Raw genomic sequence first — 17340 nt, forward strand, 5'->3', positions numbered from 1 at the left:
CTCAGTTTTTCATCTTTCTTAATAGTTAGGGCAATCTTATGGTAGATTTTAGCCTCCCATCTCTTTAATAGTGAGTGTAGACTATATTTAGCAAATTTATATTTGTGAAGAAAAACTATGGTGATGTTGTAGGTAATCGTATTTCGATTTCTTTTCATATATTCACTTTTTTTGGTTCTTATGAATTACAATGAGATTACCAAAGTTTCACCAGTACCAAATTTAATAATACCCCTAAGTGTCAGTATCTTGCACGGTAGAGCGGCTGCGTAACGTCACAAAATAAGATTTTCCTTTTCTATTCACCTCCTTTCACTTGCAACGTATGCACTGCAAATTAGGTTTTAATGTTTTTGAATGAGAAAGCTTGTGGCTACATTCAGGAAATGGGAAATGCAAAAATGCAAAATAAAGATAGAATAAAGTCTGAGCAAACCAGAAATTTGATCGTTTGTCGTAAAAACTGTTGGGGGAATTTTCAGAGACCTACAACACAAACCAGAGCATTGCTTCCAATGTTGTTTTAGGTGGAATAACAAAATTATGTTGTACTTAGAACACCTTAATATGATAATTCATCTACGCATTACGAAATCAATGTTTATTGCTCCACCCTGCTCAGTGACACAGTTTTCTTGTTAAAATTTAATGGTGTCATTAATAAATGTTGCCATTCTGTTCTCCAGCATCTAAATTTTATTAAGGATGTAAAAAACGACTGTTATTGATATGTATCTATAAATTTAACATTTTTGACGCTTCAACATTATCGTGTTTCTTGAACAGTTAGCTGTCATGTATTCCAGATTTATTACACTTATAATCGCTGAATTTGTCAGCTCAGCTTAATTTACTGACTTCTTTCAAGGATAGACCGATTCTCATACAGTATTATTATTGAAAATAAGGGTAGGCTGCGGTGATTTACGCTGAGTGCACTATGCACTCATGAGAAACGGACCCGCTGCTAATAGGACTACTAGAAAGAAGAATTTATAATTCCAAGAATCACCAATCATTCATTTCTATCAATTACGAGGTACAGATTTGAATTAGAACATACTCTGAATCAAATTAATAAGCTGCTCAATGCTCTTGTTTTCGTCTGACGATAATGTCGTTTTCTTTTCAGAGAATTCGACTGCACTGAATAATTGCATTGTTACAGGTATTATTATGCACTTATTTTGTAGGTAATTAGTCTCTTTATTAGTCAGAAGGGTAAAGAATCCGCTGTACAATCAAAAACTTTCCTATCTATCACAAGGGAATCAATTGCTTTTTTCTGTATATCATTTCTATAAGCTTTTTTATAGCTTTATAAGCCTTTTCTTTTCGACGATTTGAACTTGGAAAGACGTTTCTAAAAATAATACAAGACTGCGAGAAATTTAGTATCAAGTTGGATCAGCTCAGGTAAGGTCACATTTGAAGGCAAAAGATAGGCTAAAAGCTATATGTAGCAGGTGAATTATGTCTCCAAATACGTTATGCCCCAGTGCCTTTCATCTGTCACACATGGACTTCATGTTAGAATTTCACATCGTTCTCTGTAGCTTAGGAGAAAATTGGAAATTCCATAAAACTTGAAAAACGTGTGGAAAAAGAATGCCTTCCTTTTTGAATAAATTTTAGTCGAAATTCCACTCGTGCAGCTTTCCCTTCTTTCCTATTTATGGAAGTAATAGCCATAAACATAAAGATAGATATATGACCAAATACCGCTGTATTCAAACATACGAATTTATCACATTGTCACATAGCTATGATAATGATTATAAAATGCACCCACTTGATATTATATTTATAATGTACCGTGGGTGTATACTACAATTATCATATGAAACCAAAAAATGTCCCAAAATGTCCAAGAAAGCGAAACGGGGAGTGTTCAAAAGAACGCTTTAAGGATGCTATGTCGTACTGTTTTCCATCAAACACGTATGCATGTATTATCCCTCATCTATTTATTAAAAAAGATCGCATCTCATCTCCTTAGGTTAATTACTTTTGATCTCTGCTTATATAGGTTAAATTCAATGTATAAACAAAAAAGATCCCACCAAGATTACGAGCGAAGAAGGTAGCCAGTTAATTAGTATTATCTGATCCGGAAAACGTTTTGAATGTGTGACAAGCTGAGCTGGACTCAGCTCAGAATACAAAGAAGCGGATTTGTGAAAACATCACAGAAGAGATCAACGTCGATAATAATGTGAATAAAACACGTACCACTAATTTTACCAATTAAACTTTAAAACACGTATATGCCGGTGCCTCGAATTAATACAAATAGTCATATTTATTGATTTAAATTTGATTATTTTGAGATGCTGACCAACTTATTGAGATTACTTAAGCTTAGAACAAAATAGTCAAAAAAAGAACGCTAAACAGAATTTTCAGCAGCAAGAGGATTTTGTGGACGTGGCAATTAGCTAAATCGTTTCTTTTCACATTCAGAGATTTCAGGTTTACATAAAATGGAGTTCCTTTCTTAAACCATGAAGCTTTTGTGTTATGAAATGACCTGAAATACTAAAAACGACATTTCATTTGCTATGAAGCTATTTGGATGTACTTATTCTTTGCATTATATTTTTGAGAACACAATTTTCAATTCCGCTCCAGAAATTGCTGGATGCCGCAAGCAGTCAAACCGAGTTCATGGTGTTGAGTCTCGGTCATCCTATGTCTATGCAAAATTCTGACTCTTTGTCTCGATCACCCTTCATTCCAACAGCAAAATTGTCGTTGATCAAGATTTCCTTCTTTTTTCTTCCTGCTTTTTCCTTGAAGTGAGTCTGTGGCAATTCAGATTTGCGTCATCATATAAGTAGCATCCTTCATAAGGGCGACATGTGGATCTCGATATTAGCAAGCATTTTATTTCTATTCCATTCTCACGTATTATTCAAGGTTTCTATTTGTATCTAATTTGTTTCTCAGCAATTTTTTACAGATCACAATATTTAATGCCTTTCAAGTTCACGTCCTCGTGGTACACTGCAGCAAGTGTAAACGTTATGAGTTAAGCCAAGTTGATCAGCTTTGTGAAGATTTATGGGAGAGGGAGCGGGAATGGGGAGAAGTGAGGAAAAGAAAATCCTTATTTGTGATCGATTTAATTTCGAACATATTCTCTTGCTCTACATAGTCGTCTAGTGCAACACTTTGTGCTTGCATATTCGCGTTTTCAGCATTTTTAATTTAATGATCGTTTCCATAGCTTTTCACAGAAGTTCATGTTTCTGTTAATCTCAGCCGAAGTCTTTGGTTTTTTGAAGTAAAGTATGAGCATTTTCTGGTTATGAACACAAATAGTTTCCATGGATGTATGTACAGAAAAGGACCGCATCTTCTTTTTGTTTTCTGCATGAGCCCTACACAAAAATTAGGCAGTGATTTTGGTTATCGGAAACTGGAATAAATATATTTCTTCTACGAGAACACAAATCTGTTATTGAATAGATTTGAATTTTTTGAGCATCTACAGTGCAGTGATAAGAGGTCTCCTCAGCGACTGCAAGGTTATTGGTTCGGTACTGCCCAAAGCCAACCAAGTCAAGAAAGAAAAAGAGGGTAGGAAAAGAAGGAAAGAAAAGACTGGACTGCTAGACTTGTCTGGCAGAGGTAGTGGTAGGGACATTGGTTTGATGCATCGGGTGATCACTGCAAGGTATATGCGCTCGTAGACCTCTACAATTCTGTATTCAAACAATCCTGAAAAGATCAATTTACTCCAAGTATTTAATTTTTTTTCTTTTATTGTTCAACATTAGTGGATCTTTATCTTGTTGAACGAAATGAATTGTCAGTGCTATATCAAGTCGTTGGCATAAGTATCGGTCATTAGCAACGATTCATTTTTTTTTTTCTGAAAGCAGAAGAGTGTTTACTCACTTTCTCTGGCTTGCCATGATGCGATGATTACGCATGTTCTTGTTATTTCCTCAATAGATCATTGGAATATAAGTCAGCAAAGGACTTTTTTGAGATCATTAATTAGATGATGTCAGACTACGGACATTCAGTTTATCTTTCATTCATTTACACTAGCAGCCTTCCGTTTGAGCATATTTTGTGTGAGACTTTCAGCTGAAAATAATATCGATGGTTTATCTCCAACTAAAGTCTAATTATATTATAAAGCGAGAAAAAATGTCAAAGAAAAGAGTGTAGAGGTATGATCCATTGAGTTATATATATATATATATATATATATATATATATATACATATATATATATATATATATATATATATATATATATATATATATATGTTGTTTCGTGAGTGACGTTGACGAAGGACGAGGTCCTTGAGGCGTATCCAAGTGAGCTCTCAGTTGTTCCATTCCTGCAACGAACACTTCACTCCATTTCGTCGGCGGTCTATTTTGTATTTTGTTTTTTTTTTTTTAAGTGTTTTTTGCGATCCACTCTAGTGTTCTTTTAGGACATCTGTCGTCGATTCTTCTCATTATATGGGTGGCCCATCTACGCTTTGCTTTCGATAAATATTCCGCTGGTCCTGAATAGGGGACATTTTTTCCCCACACTAAGCTGCCCTGCCATGGCGAGCATGGCTTTCACCACAGGTCGTCGCCCAACCTACATGGCCCAAGAGAGCCATCTTCCGACATTTTGCTGAGAAGTTGGTGACTTTTAGCAGTTTGACGTTTTTGGAACGCGTATTAGCCTATACGATCACTTGCGGTGGCTAGCCAATGTGTCAAGACGGTGTTTTTATCCTCCCAGACATGTTTGGTACCAATTAATCGAAGGAATTTGCTGCTTTCTGGATATTTGACGTCATTATTAAGGTAAAAACAGAAAGAGTTTAAATATTCAACTCCTTTTCCAGGATTCACTGAATCTTACACATCACGCTATATTGATTGAAGTTTATTCTCTGAGAAAGCACTTCTTGTTCTTTGCAGAAAGCACAGAAAAAACTTGAAACACGAAAAAAAGAAACGTTCCACACGACTTTTACTCATCCGTAGTAACGGTATCAACATAAACATAAACATAAAATAACATAAAAAAGTCATTTCAGTTACTGCAAAAAAACAAATTGGTTAGTAAATATTTTACAACAAACTGAAATGAAACGTTAGCTCTTCCTATTTTCTATTCACAAGAAATGTACCATGCCCATTATCTGGAGTACGTCGGTTACAAGGATTTTCACCAGCATTTCACTTTATATGAAATCATACATAGTAGTCACATACTGTAATGATTCAAGTGTAATCTCTCAAAGGATAGAAAATACAGAATTTCCAATTATTTTTTTTAACGCACATATCTTACACGTATATTTTACATACAGCCAAATTATTTACATAGTGAATATATTATGCTAAACCTAAGCATAACTGCAAACCAACAATTCTTTTTCGTTTTGAACATTGTAGTTTGAGAAGCAATTATAGGTGGTACCTATCGTATTTTAATGGTAAACAAATAATTCTCTGCTTGTGCTTACCGAATTTGTTCAAAAATGCAGACTATCTTAACCTTTGCTTTTTTCAGTGAATAGACCATACTTTCAGCTACATATAAAGTATTTATCCATTTTTTCAACTCATCTGTTTTTATCTATTTTCATTTATTAGTACTTAAAACGGTCTTGTTTGAGAGGATGCTAGTTGTACTAATTGAAAAAGTGCTGTAATTCATGGAAGATATCCCTAACTTGCTGCAGGTTATACAGCACAAAATCTAAGGATTTTCCAGGCTTTTCCCCAACACACGGCTCCTTTACATGAAGTATCGTAACTTCTGCACTAGAGAAACATCTCAAAGAAAACTGTAGGAAATTCAGAAAAAATCAATACTTCTATCCACTACGGGCAGGTGTAGTGTAGCGGTTAGAGGTTCCGCTACGTGCCCCATCGATCGAAGGTTCGAATCCGCTCTAGCGCAACCCAAGGCTCTCATCCTTCCAGGTGCGATAGATTGGTACCAGACTTGTCTGAAGGATAAAAACAATGAGTTGACATATCGGTTAGCCTCCACAGGTCATAGTATAGGCCAGTTACACGTTCGTGAATCTCGAACAATTCTGAATTGAAGTGAACGTGGGGGCGCATCCGAAGCCGATTGATTAACTCCAGACACTTTATCCACTTTATCATCCAGGACTTGATTTGGAATGTCACATTTCAACAACAACATGTTTAAACAAAGCAAATTGTTTCGTTTCAGTGAAAACGCTTGAATAATTATCCGAGAAAGATGCTCTAGTTTACCACTGATCACAATATGATCTACCGTAATGATATCGATTCTCCAATGATCTCCCAGTGGGTTGCAGACAAACGGGAAGGCACAATGAATGAAAACGATTCATGGATGCTATTTAAATTTTAGTCGATTACAGGTGTTTTTTTTTCAAAATGTAAATAGAACAATGTGGCGGGTGTGGCGCAGTTGGTCAGAGAGTGATATAGGCTACCCGTAAACACACAATGCGGGTATTTTGCGAGCTGGTCTCTCTTTCTGAAATAAACCACGTAAACTTAGTCGAATCAGAGAGTATCAGAAAGGTGTGGAGGAAAAATAATGGAAAAAATAATGCGGTGAATCCCATAGAAAATTCATGACGTTGCATATGTAATATCGTTTTCAAATGAAACGATTCCTAAGTGTAACCGTTTTTAATTGTATTCAATAAGTTAATAATGGTGAATAGGATAGTATGTAGTATTTAAAAATTTGAAAAACTCGTCCAAATCATTTATGTATGCATTCGTAAGGCATTCGTATGGTTTCATTCGTAAGGATATTTCTGCTGTTAATATTTATTTTACTGCAAAAATCACGGAAAAAGTTGCCACTTAACAATCGGCCTTCTGGTACGTTCTCAATCGTAGTTGGCTACATAGTTGGCATAGTACGTATTTTACTCATTTTATACAACACACTTCAAATTTCCCCTTCTACTGCGAACTCGTTAGTGAAAGATTTTTCTTCTGCTCTTGAGGCGAAAAAAATAACTTCCAGGATTTCTTCTTATTAAGGGATTCCTTTGGCAAGGAAAAATGGAAAAATGAACACCATAAATCAAGATTCATTGAATTTTAGCACTTGCATGTCTAGAACTTAATAGAATTTAGGCGGAACTACATAAATTCGTAGTATCGAGCATCCATGAGATATGGGAAAACGATTTCTATTTTTAAGAATAATGTGAAAGATTTATTCTTTGTTTGCGTAAACATGGCAGGGTGGCTTCCAAAGGTATTGTGTTGTTTGCTATAATACTACTCTGCTATCCTGAATATGTTAACGTAGGCTAGTAAATTGATCCGTTTGAATGTGAATGGAAAGGAAAAATAAGAGCCTACCTGGTGGAAGCAAGCCATTCATGCTTCTAATTATTATTATTGCTACTTTATTTTCTTTCCGAGATTTTGTTTCAAGGAAATATAAATGTTGTTAACTATCTTTCATTTCTTCTTCACAAATGTTCATTTTTATTTTATTTTAGCCATTTCTTACCTGACTCTCATCCCATTAATTTTATAGTTATTATTTGGTTGTTCTCTTTCTTTTGAACTAGTTGTAGTGGTTGGTGATTGACGATGAACGAATAACGATAGCTGATGGTCTCGCTCGCTTGAGGTCCCATTTACAATTCGCTCAAGATCCCAGTTAATTTCAACTCTGCTGAGGTAGAGTTCAGCTTCTAAACTTGACTGAAATTGACTCACGGGTTCTGAACTCGTTCTGTACATCAGAGTTTGTAAAAGGGCTTCGCAACTTTTGTAGGAAAACTTGATTAACCCTCCAGTTTTGAATCCCTACATCAGTTTACGCTACGAAAATAACTGTGAAAATCTTGTTTTCACTCGGATATACTGATGTTTTTTTTTAGTATACTCTTAATATATGTGAATAAATAAATTAATGAATAAATATCTTTATGGTTAGCTGAACGCTACACCGTCTACCTGCATTTATTCTATTTTCTATCTTATTCAGATGTCTCTCATTGTCAACAGTATCTTCTCTGCAGATTTTCACAGCATTTTTGGTGTCAAAATTTTATTTAGAACTGCTAGCATCCTGTCAAGGATCATTGGAATTTTAATTAATTTATATTTAAATGACTTCTATCCTTTCTTTCAACTACGAAAATGAATTGAAAGTTGTCGCGATAGAATGACTGGTTACGGTATACTACAAAAAGCGTTTAATTAAAGGGTGGTCGCTGTGGCCTTCAAATTGATTCATTTGCAATTCATATGTAGTGGAACGTTAAGTCTTTCGGAACTGATCTTAATATCACACAGGTTGTTAATTAGCATATAAATAATATTTAGAATGAAGGAGAGGATTGCGTTCAGAGCCGGCTTCGTTTGTATCTTTATGTCACTACGAAATTGGATTTTTTTTTTGAAAATATTGTGTAAACTGCCGAGGAAGTTTTTCTGATAAACGCCGTTCACTTTTTTTGCATGAAAAATCTCGGAATTCTTATTGGAGATAATTTTAAGTAGAGATTTTTTCAAATGAAATTAATGTTGCTTTTTGAATATAGAAGTCACTCATTAGCATATTTCTTGCAGTGTAAACTTTTGATCAATCGCGCTTTCGTATTTTTTCTTGATTCTACTTTTTCTTTTCATTGAGAATCTTATTGCACCATATATTAGTTGACGAAAAAAGGAGGAGGGAAGTCCGCTATAAACGGATGAAATCAAAAAACTGTCGCTTCTTTTTCTAGTCTCTGCTGCCTAAAATTCATTAAGCAACGAGAAACAATAGCTATCATTGAGATTCATGCGGATAGCACTTGTGCTCATCTTCTGTATTTTTCGGGCATCATTCTGTTTGCCTCATTGAGGGATTGTGTCAAGTGCCTAAAGGTTTTTGAACAGCTAAATGAACGCTGCTCGAATGCAAATGTGTCGTTCTTTCACTATCACTTTTTGTTCCTTTCACATTCGTTTTTGAAATGCATCTCTTTCAAAATGGTGGTTGAATGGAGCACGAAATGTGGGACTCAGAACACCTTTCACCACTTTTTGTCGCCTCAATGAACTGTCACATTCTTTGCTTCTTTCCAAAATTAAGATAAACAGTGATATTTCAAAGTGAAGTATTTTCTCACCTTTTCTATCGTTTTAAAGGGCTTTCAATGCTACTCACCCAAAATTCACATTTCACTCACGAGAAATAATTAGCTACCCGTTTGGAAAAGATCGCATCACTTATCATTCAATATAATAAAAAAAAATTTTTCTTCCATATTTCAAACATCTTTCGGATCGCAAGAGTTTTTGCTCAGTAGTATATCAAATATGTTAGTAATTTACACTAGTTTTGTTGTTTTTGCTTCATTTTTGGAATTTTGGTTCAACTATGCGTTGGATTTCTTCTCTCCCTTCCTCAGTGTAAATTTATCAACAACTTGTCTTAAGCTCTTATGGTATCGATAGGTCTTGGATCTTTCCAAGAAATTAGTGTTTGCGCTGTGCCGTCGCAAAATTTCAATCGAAAACAAGGCAAAGCCAAAAATATGTGAGAACAAGGTACCCCTCCATCCATCCCCATTATTTTTTAGTCCTTATCAAATAGTTGTTTGCTTAAACCGGAAAATATAATTATCGATTTCGCTCTCTGATAATTTCCTCGTGACAAATTAATGTCAGTTCGAATAAGATACTCACCAGCGTTTTTCTTACAGAACGTCTTCGATTGTCTAGTAAATTAATCCATGAACACAATTTTAAAGTTATCTTATTTAAAGAAACTTCTTTTCAGGGTATTTGTTGATTTATAAAAAATAATTCTATTTGCCCAACTAGTTACTTAAAGTTAAGTACTGACAAACATTTTCTATAAGGAGCTGTTAGCATGCAAAATTCTGCTGATTTTCTTCGGGTTTCTCCAGATTATTTCGCTAAAATCGCCAAAATATTTCGTTATTTCGCCTGAAAATTCGCTAAGAATTGCAATTGGTTAGTACTGTTCTAGTATCCCTAATAAAGACTATAGCTAAGTTATTACACCATTTTGGATCATTCAAACTGAATCTGTGCTGCTAAATTGATCCAGTATTTGAGTAGATGAAGAAAAAAACTTCTCACAGTAGTTATTATTTCCGGATGGAGCTTCACTAACATTTTTTACAAGCTCACAAGGGAAAACCTTCTTTTAATAGAGACCACAATTTTGTAATGCTTAATTGAACAATTTGTTGCATAAGAAGAGTTAACCTTAGACAAAATGTTTGAACTTAACGATACAACCTGCAATTAGCTTAGACGTTCCTTTGTTTTGGAACCTGGCGATACTTCTGTCTATGTTCTTCATTAGTCTGCTAACGAGGTGTTTAGATGGGACCCTTAATAGCATGAAGTTTCAGCTCTTTTTTGTCGTCTTCAGAGGCCTAAATAGAGGTCGACTGTAACAATTTTACATTTATTCCGTCAAATACCATACTACAGTGGGTCATTTTTCGATAATCGTTGAAGGTGGTGAAAACAGAAGTCATATACATTGAAATTAGTCTCAAGTTGAGTTCCTCTGGATGTGCAGCCGCTGATAGCAAGAACCTGTATTTTTAAAAACCTGAACTTGTAAGGAACATGCGATCGTTATCCTCAAACAACTCTCAATTGAAGTGAACGCACTGGCGCATCCTAAACGGATTAATTAACGTCAGACACTTTATCGCTTGTCCTTTAACCTGAGCGGATTATTTTTTCTCTCAAACCTATCCTATTGACGAATTCATGGACTCGTCCGAAAATCCGACAAAAAAAAACTATCAAATCTCCCCCAATGTGTCTCACAAATTCAATATAAGATGAAGTTATGTTCTGCTTCACATAATTATATTAAATTGGAAAAATCTCTGGGAAATTTCCTGTTATTCTGGAAAGTTCTAATGACGACGTTCTAAATATTCTCTTTTTGTGTTATACACAGATGGAATTTAATCAGGTGGTTTGCACGTAGCATCGGCTTATTATAATTTTATATTCATGGTTGTCGAGTAATTCGTATCTACAATTTATGGTCATACATAAAAGTCTATCAAATGAAGTTATTCAGAATTGTGGTCTCCATTTCCACTGCTTGATTATAGGCGTTTGCTAGAATGTCTGCTTCATGCGTTAAGTTTGCAATGATAATTTTATTTATTACGTTTAAAAAGAGATCCACTTATGGTTATGTTAAAACGTAAAAGTTTGTAGTAATCAGACCATGTTTTATCCAATTTAAAAAGAAATTTATATCAAGGATACCTGGAAATAACGTTATTTTCAGTCGGATTAAGAAAAATTGAGTTCAAATGTATTTTTATTTGTTTTTTTTCGCATTTTTATTCTCAAACAGTGATATAATCACTATCATATGATTCACTATCTATGATTTTCTGTTATTTAATGTTTGCACCTGGATCGCCAGTACGAAGATGGTTTTTGGTCAAGGGATTTTGAAGTTTCAAGTGTGTTTTACTCTGCTTACCACTATTTCCCAGTACCTCAAGATGTTGTTATTAAAAAATCTTTGATGTATGAAACCTAGGAAGGGAAAATAGCAGTCCGTAATGTAAGAATAGATCTCACGGACTGGGGAAAGAGGAACTGTTTTATTGTGTTCCTTTTCAAAACTCAAACTTTTGCTTTCAAATATTGGGTGAATTTTTTAATGAGATATTTTAGCTAATATTTCGAATTCTGAGCCCTAGCTTTCAAGTCACTTCATTCAATTGACGCATGTAGAAGAAATGATTTCATTTCTTCATGTAGAATTTCTACAAAAATTGAGCACAGCTCATACTTCTCGAAAAGAGAAGAGAAGTGTATCTTCGTATTACCCATTTCAGTGATATTGTGCTAAAGAAACTGGAAAGCGTTGTCGTTTCTTAAATTTCATCATCAATTTTTTTTTGGTAAAGGATCTTCTTTTACAACCTATTCGGAAATGAAAATTTGCCCGTCAATAGTTTGAATGTTTGACAACAGAGATGATCACATCATTATCTAAGAATGAAGTGTTGAAGATTTTATATTTTGTTAATATGTTAGCAATCAATTTCATCTCAATTTGATGAGAAAATGGCGTAGCTTTCTGATATCGCTAATAGTTTTCATATCGGAAATGAGTCTATGAGGCCTATTAATTCATGGAAACGAGCATATAAGAAGAATGAACGCCTATATGTAAAAATCATTTTGGGTAAAATCAAGCTCTTCTAAAGATTTTTTTTGCCACCAACATGATCAATCATTTAAATGAATAATAAATGTGAAATGCGTTCTTCTGGAAGCATCAGCGCATCTGGAACGTCTAAGAAGTGAATGTGAAGCGCAGCATCTCTCTATTAATTAATGGAAAAGAAGAGGTAAAGGAAACCTAAATTGAAATATCATGTTTGCTGTTTGATGTTTCACTCGATGGGACAACATAACACAGTTCAGTATTATCTTGTATTATCGGACAAAAACATGGATTTCGTTCAAAATAGGTCAGTTTGCTACCTCACATACCTTGCATAGTAAGTTCACTATAAGATAAATGAAAAACTCTCGTAGAAAGTCTAGTAGAGACGTATCCACAGAAATCTCAAAGAAAAAAGATTGTAAAATCCTTGTGCTTCCGCAAGAGTAAAATGAAATAGAATAAACGAGTAGTTGAAAGATGGTACGTTTTTCAATGAAAAATTGGCCGCAGAAAGTTTCCTGTAAGTCTTCTATATTGAAAAGAGTTAGTTTTTCCCCTCTTACTTCCGCTGTTTCCATGGCAGATGGTGGAGAGAAACTCATTAGTATCAGTAACAAGGAGGCCTCTCCGTCGTGAGAAAGTTTTTCCTTCGTGAAGCAAATTTCATTCCTCTAAACTGTTTTCCTGACGTTCGACGCTTCTGGAAAAATGCAAAACTTATCGACACGCTTTTGTCTGAGTGATTATTTCTTTCACATCATTATCTAATATCAATACGCTTATGATTCACAAATACTTCGAAGATTTTTTCATTAAAATGACGAGTGTTCCGAAAAATTTCTGAGGTAGAACCTCTTCTCACTTTCCATTATTTTCCAAAGAGTGTGCCTAGATCACCACACAGCACGGCTCTTTTTCAAATTTGTTTTTCAAATTTCATATTTTTAAAATCTATTCTTAGGTTCAAGAAAGTGTTTGCAGTATTTGAACATCAACAAATTGTGAATAACTTTGAAGCTTTTTCAGATCATTTTCAATTAGACCTCTCTTACAGAGAAAAGTTAGAATGCTCGAATAGAGGTACAACGATTCTTTCCTCACTCTTATATGATTGGAAGATTATGAAAGAAACGGATCACATTTTATCCTTTGGTAGGAACAAAAATGTGAGAGAAATGAAAAGTGATTAAAACGTGTCCTATCCCCTTGGCTCCCGCTTCTCAATGTGCAGGTTTTTTTTTGCACAGGGAAGATTGGAAGACAAAGTGGACCCGAAAACCGAGTTATAAGAACATTCTAATTTGCTACCATTCAGCGCACCACTTGAAACCAAAAACTTATTGAAAATGTGGTTAGGACAAGGGCAACGGTTTTACCTGAGGCTCATGGGCATACCGCTTCCGTGACATGAACTAACCACATTGTTCGGTCTAATAGGTACGCACTGAAAATTTCCTATTGAAAATGGAGCCGTGTAAGAGAGCGCCGCAGCCACGAAGTGGAAAAAACAACACAGATTCTTTTCTGTTTTTCTTTTATTGCGGATTACATGAGCAATGCAGTGCGAGCAAGCTTCTGACGGGTGGGTCTACAGGATTTGGTCAGAGTAGTGAACATACCACCTGAAGGTGCAGCCAGTCCGCAATCGTGCCTATGATAGACTTTGCGAGGCACCGAACTGCGTCGTACGTCCGAAAAGAAGACAAGGGGACTGCGTGGTATCGAGAGTTATCTACCTGATCACCTGCCAACTATGTAGGGCTGAGTACACTGGCGAAAAAGGAAGAGCACTATGTACTCAGGTCAAGAAGCACCTAGGGGCTCGTAAAATCAAAAATACCAACTCCTTCAGGTGTTTGTCGCAGTGTCTTGTCATGAAAACACTACTTTCAAGCAGTCATAGCATAGCAGTCACGATCTAGACACGCGAACCCAACTTTTTTGCTCGAAAAACATTGGAAGCTTTTACATAACAGCCATTTTTACATAAATGTAAATAAGAATGCATCGCTGCCAGCAATGAGCTGGCGCCGTATCAAGACCTATGCGGGTTTTGACATACCGGGTCAGATGGAAGGGTTATTAGCTACTACTAGCGGCGGAACTCAAACAACCGGTGCTCCGCTAACATCACGGCTTTACGGTTATCAAGTTGAGCGCTACTGTGGTCCGCTTCTCTGACGTTGCCTTTGAGTAATCTGTTTGCCAAGTCAAATCTTTCAGGGGTAACGAGGCATTTGAGGGGGTAGATTACACGCTTCTTTGATTTTCGATGCTCTGAAGGAGGCGATGACTCCGAAACGTCAGCCAGAATAAAGATCAATAATAATCTTGGTTCTCTTCCAGAAAGGTAATGCACAATTCAACTCTACAATGCCATGAATCGAACAAGGTTGAACTTGGAACTTTATTTCCTTAAGGTTTATTTAAGATCACTAGTTTTAATAACCTTCAAATCCTATCCCTCAAAATATAGGATGCTATCATTTATAGTACCATCAAATTTTGCATAGTATCTTTGTGTATGGATAAGGCCAACAAAATCTTCAGGGGTCCACAGCTGATCAGAATTCAAATAGCTATATAGTTACTAGCGGACCTAAAATAAGGATTTAATTGTTTACTTCTAACACAAATATTATCGGCTTCCTAAAATAAAGTATGTATTTTTGAAATTTTGAGATGAGGTATGCTTCTATAGGTTTGTAAGAGAATTGTTGGCAAATCCTTGGATCGGTTGTACCAGAGAAAGAAATCATATTTCAAGCGAAATCTACTTTCCATGAGATTTTCTTGAGTACGGTCTTCAAAATCAATCAAAAGAAACATCGGTAGATTATTTTTTCATAGAGAACCAAATAAGAAGTATTTAATGTTGTAAGGAAAACATGAAACATTTGATTCAAATCATATATATGAAAACCACGGAAAGAAATCCATTATTTCGTTTCTGCAATTAGCGACTGGATATTTCAATAGAAAAAAAGAGATAACAAAGCTTTTCTCATGGTCTCTACAATTGGTGAGTATTTATAGAACTAACAATTTCCGGATTTCTATGATGATCTAAAAAACTGATATTGTTTCAGGCGCAATTTGTTCGCTTATTTTCAGTGCTGTATTCGTTTTATTAACGACTCCAGGTGGAATGACTATTGGGTACTCTTTTCACCTGCTCATCCATAATTGTTAAACGTTAACATAGAAATTTTTGATTACAACCTTCACGTATCAGTTAAACGGCAATTGTAGTAAGCTACAGGTGAGTTTGGGGAAATAGTGCCCTTAGAAATGGTCTTTCTCGCAAATAGTTTTTCTAAAAGTCGTTTTTTGATTTTGGAATACATCGTTAAAGCTAATTTGATTGTTTGATCACATTTGCTGCAATTTTGCAAAGGGACGATTTTTTTCAAATGTAGACAGGCCCTAACTTACAATATTTCATGAGTTCACTGAAACGGAGATATATTTAATTTGCTGGTATCTCATATCCGTTACACTATATGGCAAATAGTTTACTTATTTCTTACACAAAGTTAGTCATGGGGGAAAAAGTAATCGAACTAAAATTCAGTCGTGCTACGTTTTACGGTCTCAGCTTTCTCTTACTGCAGAAGATTAAAAGTCCCTCGCAGCGGACCCTTTTCGTTAATGCAGAACGCTTTATACGATCATTTTTGCCAGGAATTGGATGATCAACTCAATCCAAAACGAGCCAACTCGCCAAGGACATTAAACGAACAATCCGAATCCCTGGGGAATATTGTAATTGCGATTGCGTTAACTTTTGCACGCTTTGATTTTTTTCCCAATTTTTTTTCTAGTCTGCCGACTGCGAAGTCTAGCATTGCACAACTCTAATCTTTATTAATTTAGTTCTGTTACGTAAAGGAGGTTACGCTCAAAAATTTCACGAATTTACGGGAAATTCGAATTAGTTCTTGTCAAAGCGAAATGATGAAGTGAAAAATTTTTTGCTCTTTTCTCACTGCTAACAGTGAAAAACTTTTTTTTTGCTTTTTCAGCCTATATTCACGTTTGTTTTGTGCTTTTCCAAGCCAATAGTCAGTTATAACAAGTTCTTTCTTTCATTTCTGTGGAGCTGCAGAACAACATTGAGGGCTAACATAACTTTAAAACCTCTATTCTCCTCCTTATAGATTTCTGCAAAAATTTTCATCGTCAACTCATTCTTTCCAATAATTTTGCGTTTCAGACACGTAGTACCTTTTGAGATTCGTAGATCGCAATAAACGTGAGCTTTGCGTTATTAAAAAACATATTGTGGTGATAGCAAATCAATTTCTATCGTTATCCATCTCTTGCAAATCTTAGTGTGCTTCTTCAACTGTATGTATTCAGGAGTTGAAGTCTTCGTAATCCTAAGATGCGCCTACTCTGTAAGCTGATTTTTCAGCTTTTCAATCAATTTGAGCGCAAGACCTAGCTTAACTCTTTTTTTCTACAGTATAAATAAGGGCAGATGAAGACGGAGAAGCATCATGTCCGTCTTCGTCAGCCCTTGTTTATATTGTAGAATTTTTTATGACTGTATCCGTCTATTCTTCTTATTTTGTATCCTCTTCGAAAAGTACAAAATGGGAAAAATAAACGGGTGCAAAAAAGTGCATGGTTCGATTATGGCGTTAATGAACTTCTTTCTTCATTTTGTACTAAGCATCCAACATTTACGATATCTTTAGTCGGATGCGATTCTTTCTAGAATTTTCATCAATCTCTTGTCCTCTTTGAGAACAGTTAGCATTATGCATGATATTTGGCCAATTAAGGTACTCAGAACTTCACCTTCAATCCACTACATTTCTCAGTTCGATCCCACTATAGTTTTTTTTGTGAGCTTTACGTTTTTTTTTATTTTTTTTTTTTTTTTTAGTTCCACTGAGTTACACTCGCTTCTACACCTGGGCCCTTAAGGCGATTTAAATGCTGGTTCCAAGCTATGGATTCAGCCGTAAAGGGCAGCGCAAGTCGAATGAATGTGGATCTAAGCCATTCATTAATCTTCAGCTGCTAGTATTACATAAATTTGTCCAGGATATGAAGTATAATCTATAGGGGTAAAACAGTAATTGTTGGAAACTAGGTGGGCGATTTTGTAAATCGACTACGACCGTAATATCCGACTTCCT

This window comes from Necator americanus, chromosome X (genome assembly GCF_031761385.1).
Source record: "Necator americanus strain Aroian chromosome X, whole genome shotgun sequence".
NCBI classification, from domain to species: domain Eukaryota; kingdom Metazoa; phylum Nematoda; class Chromadorea; order Rhabditida; family Ancylostomatidae; genus Necator; species Necator americanus.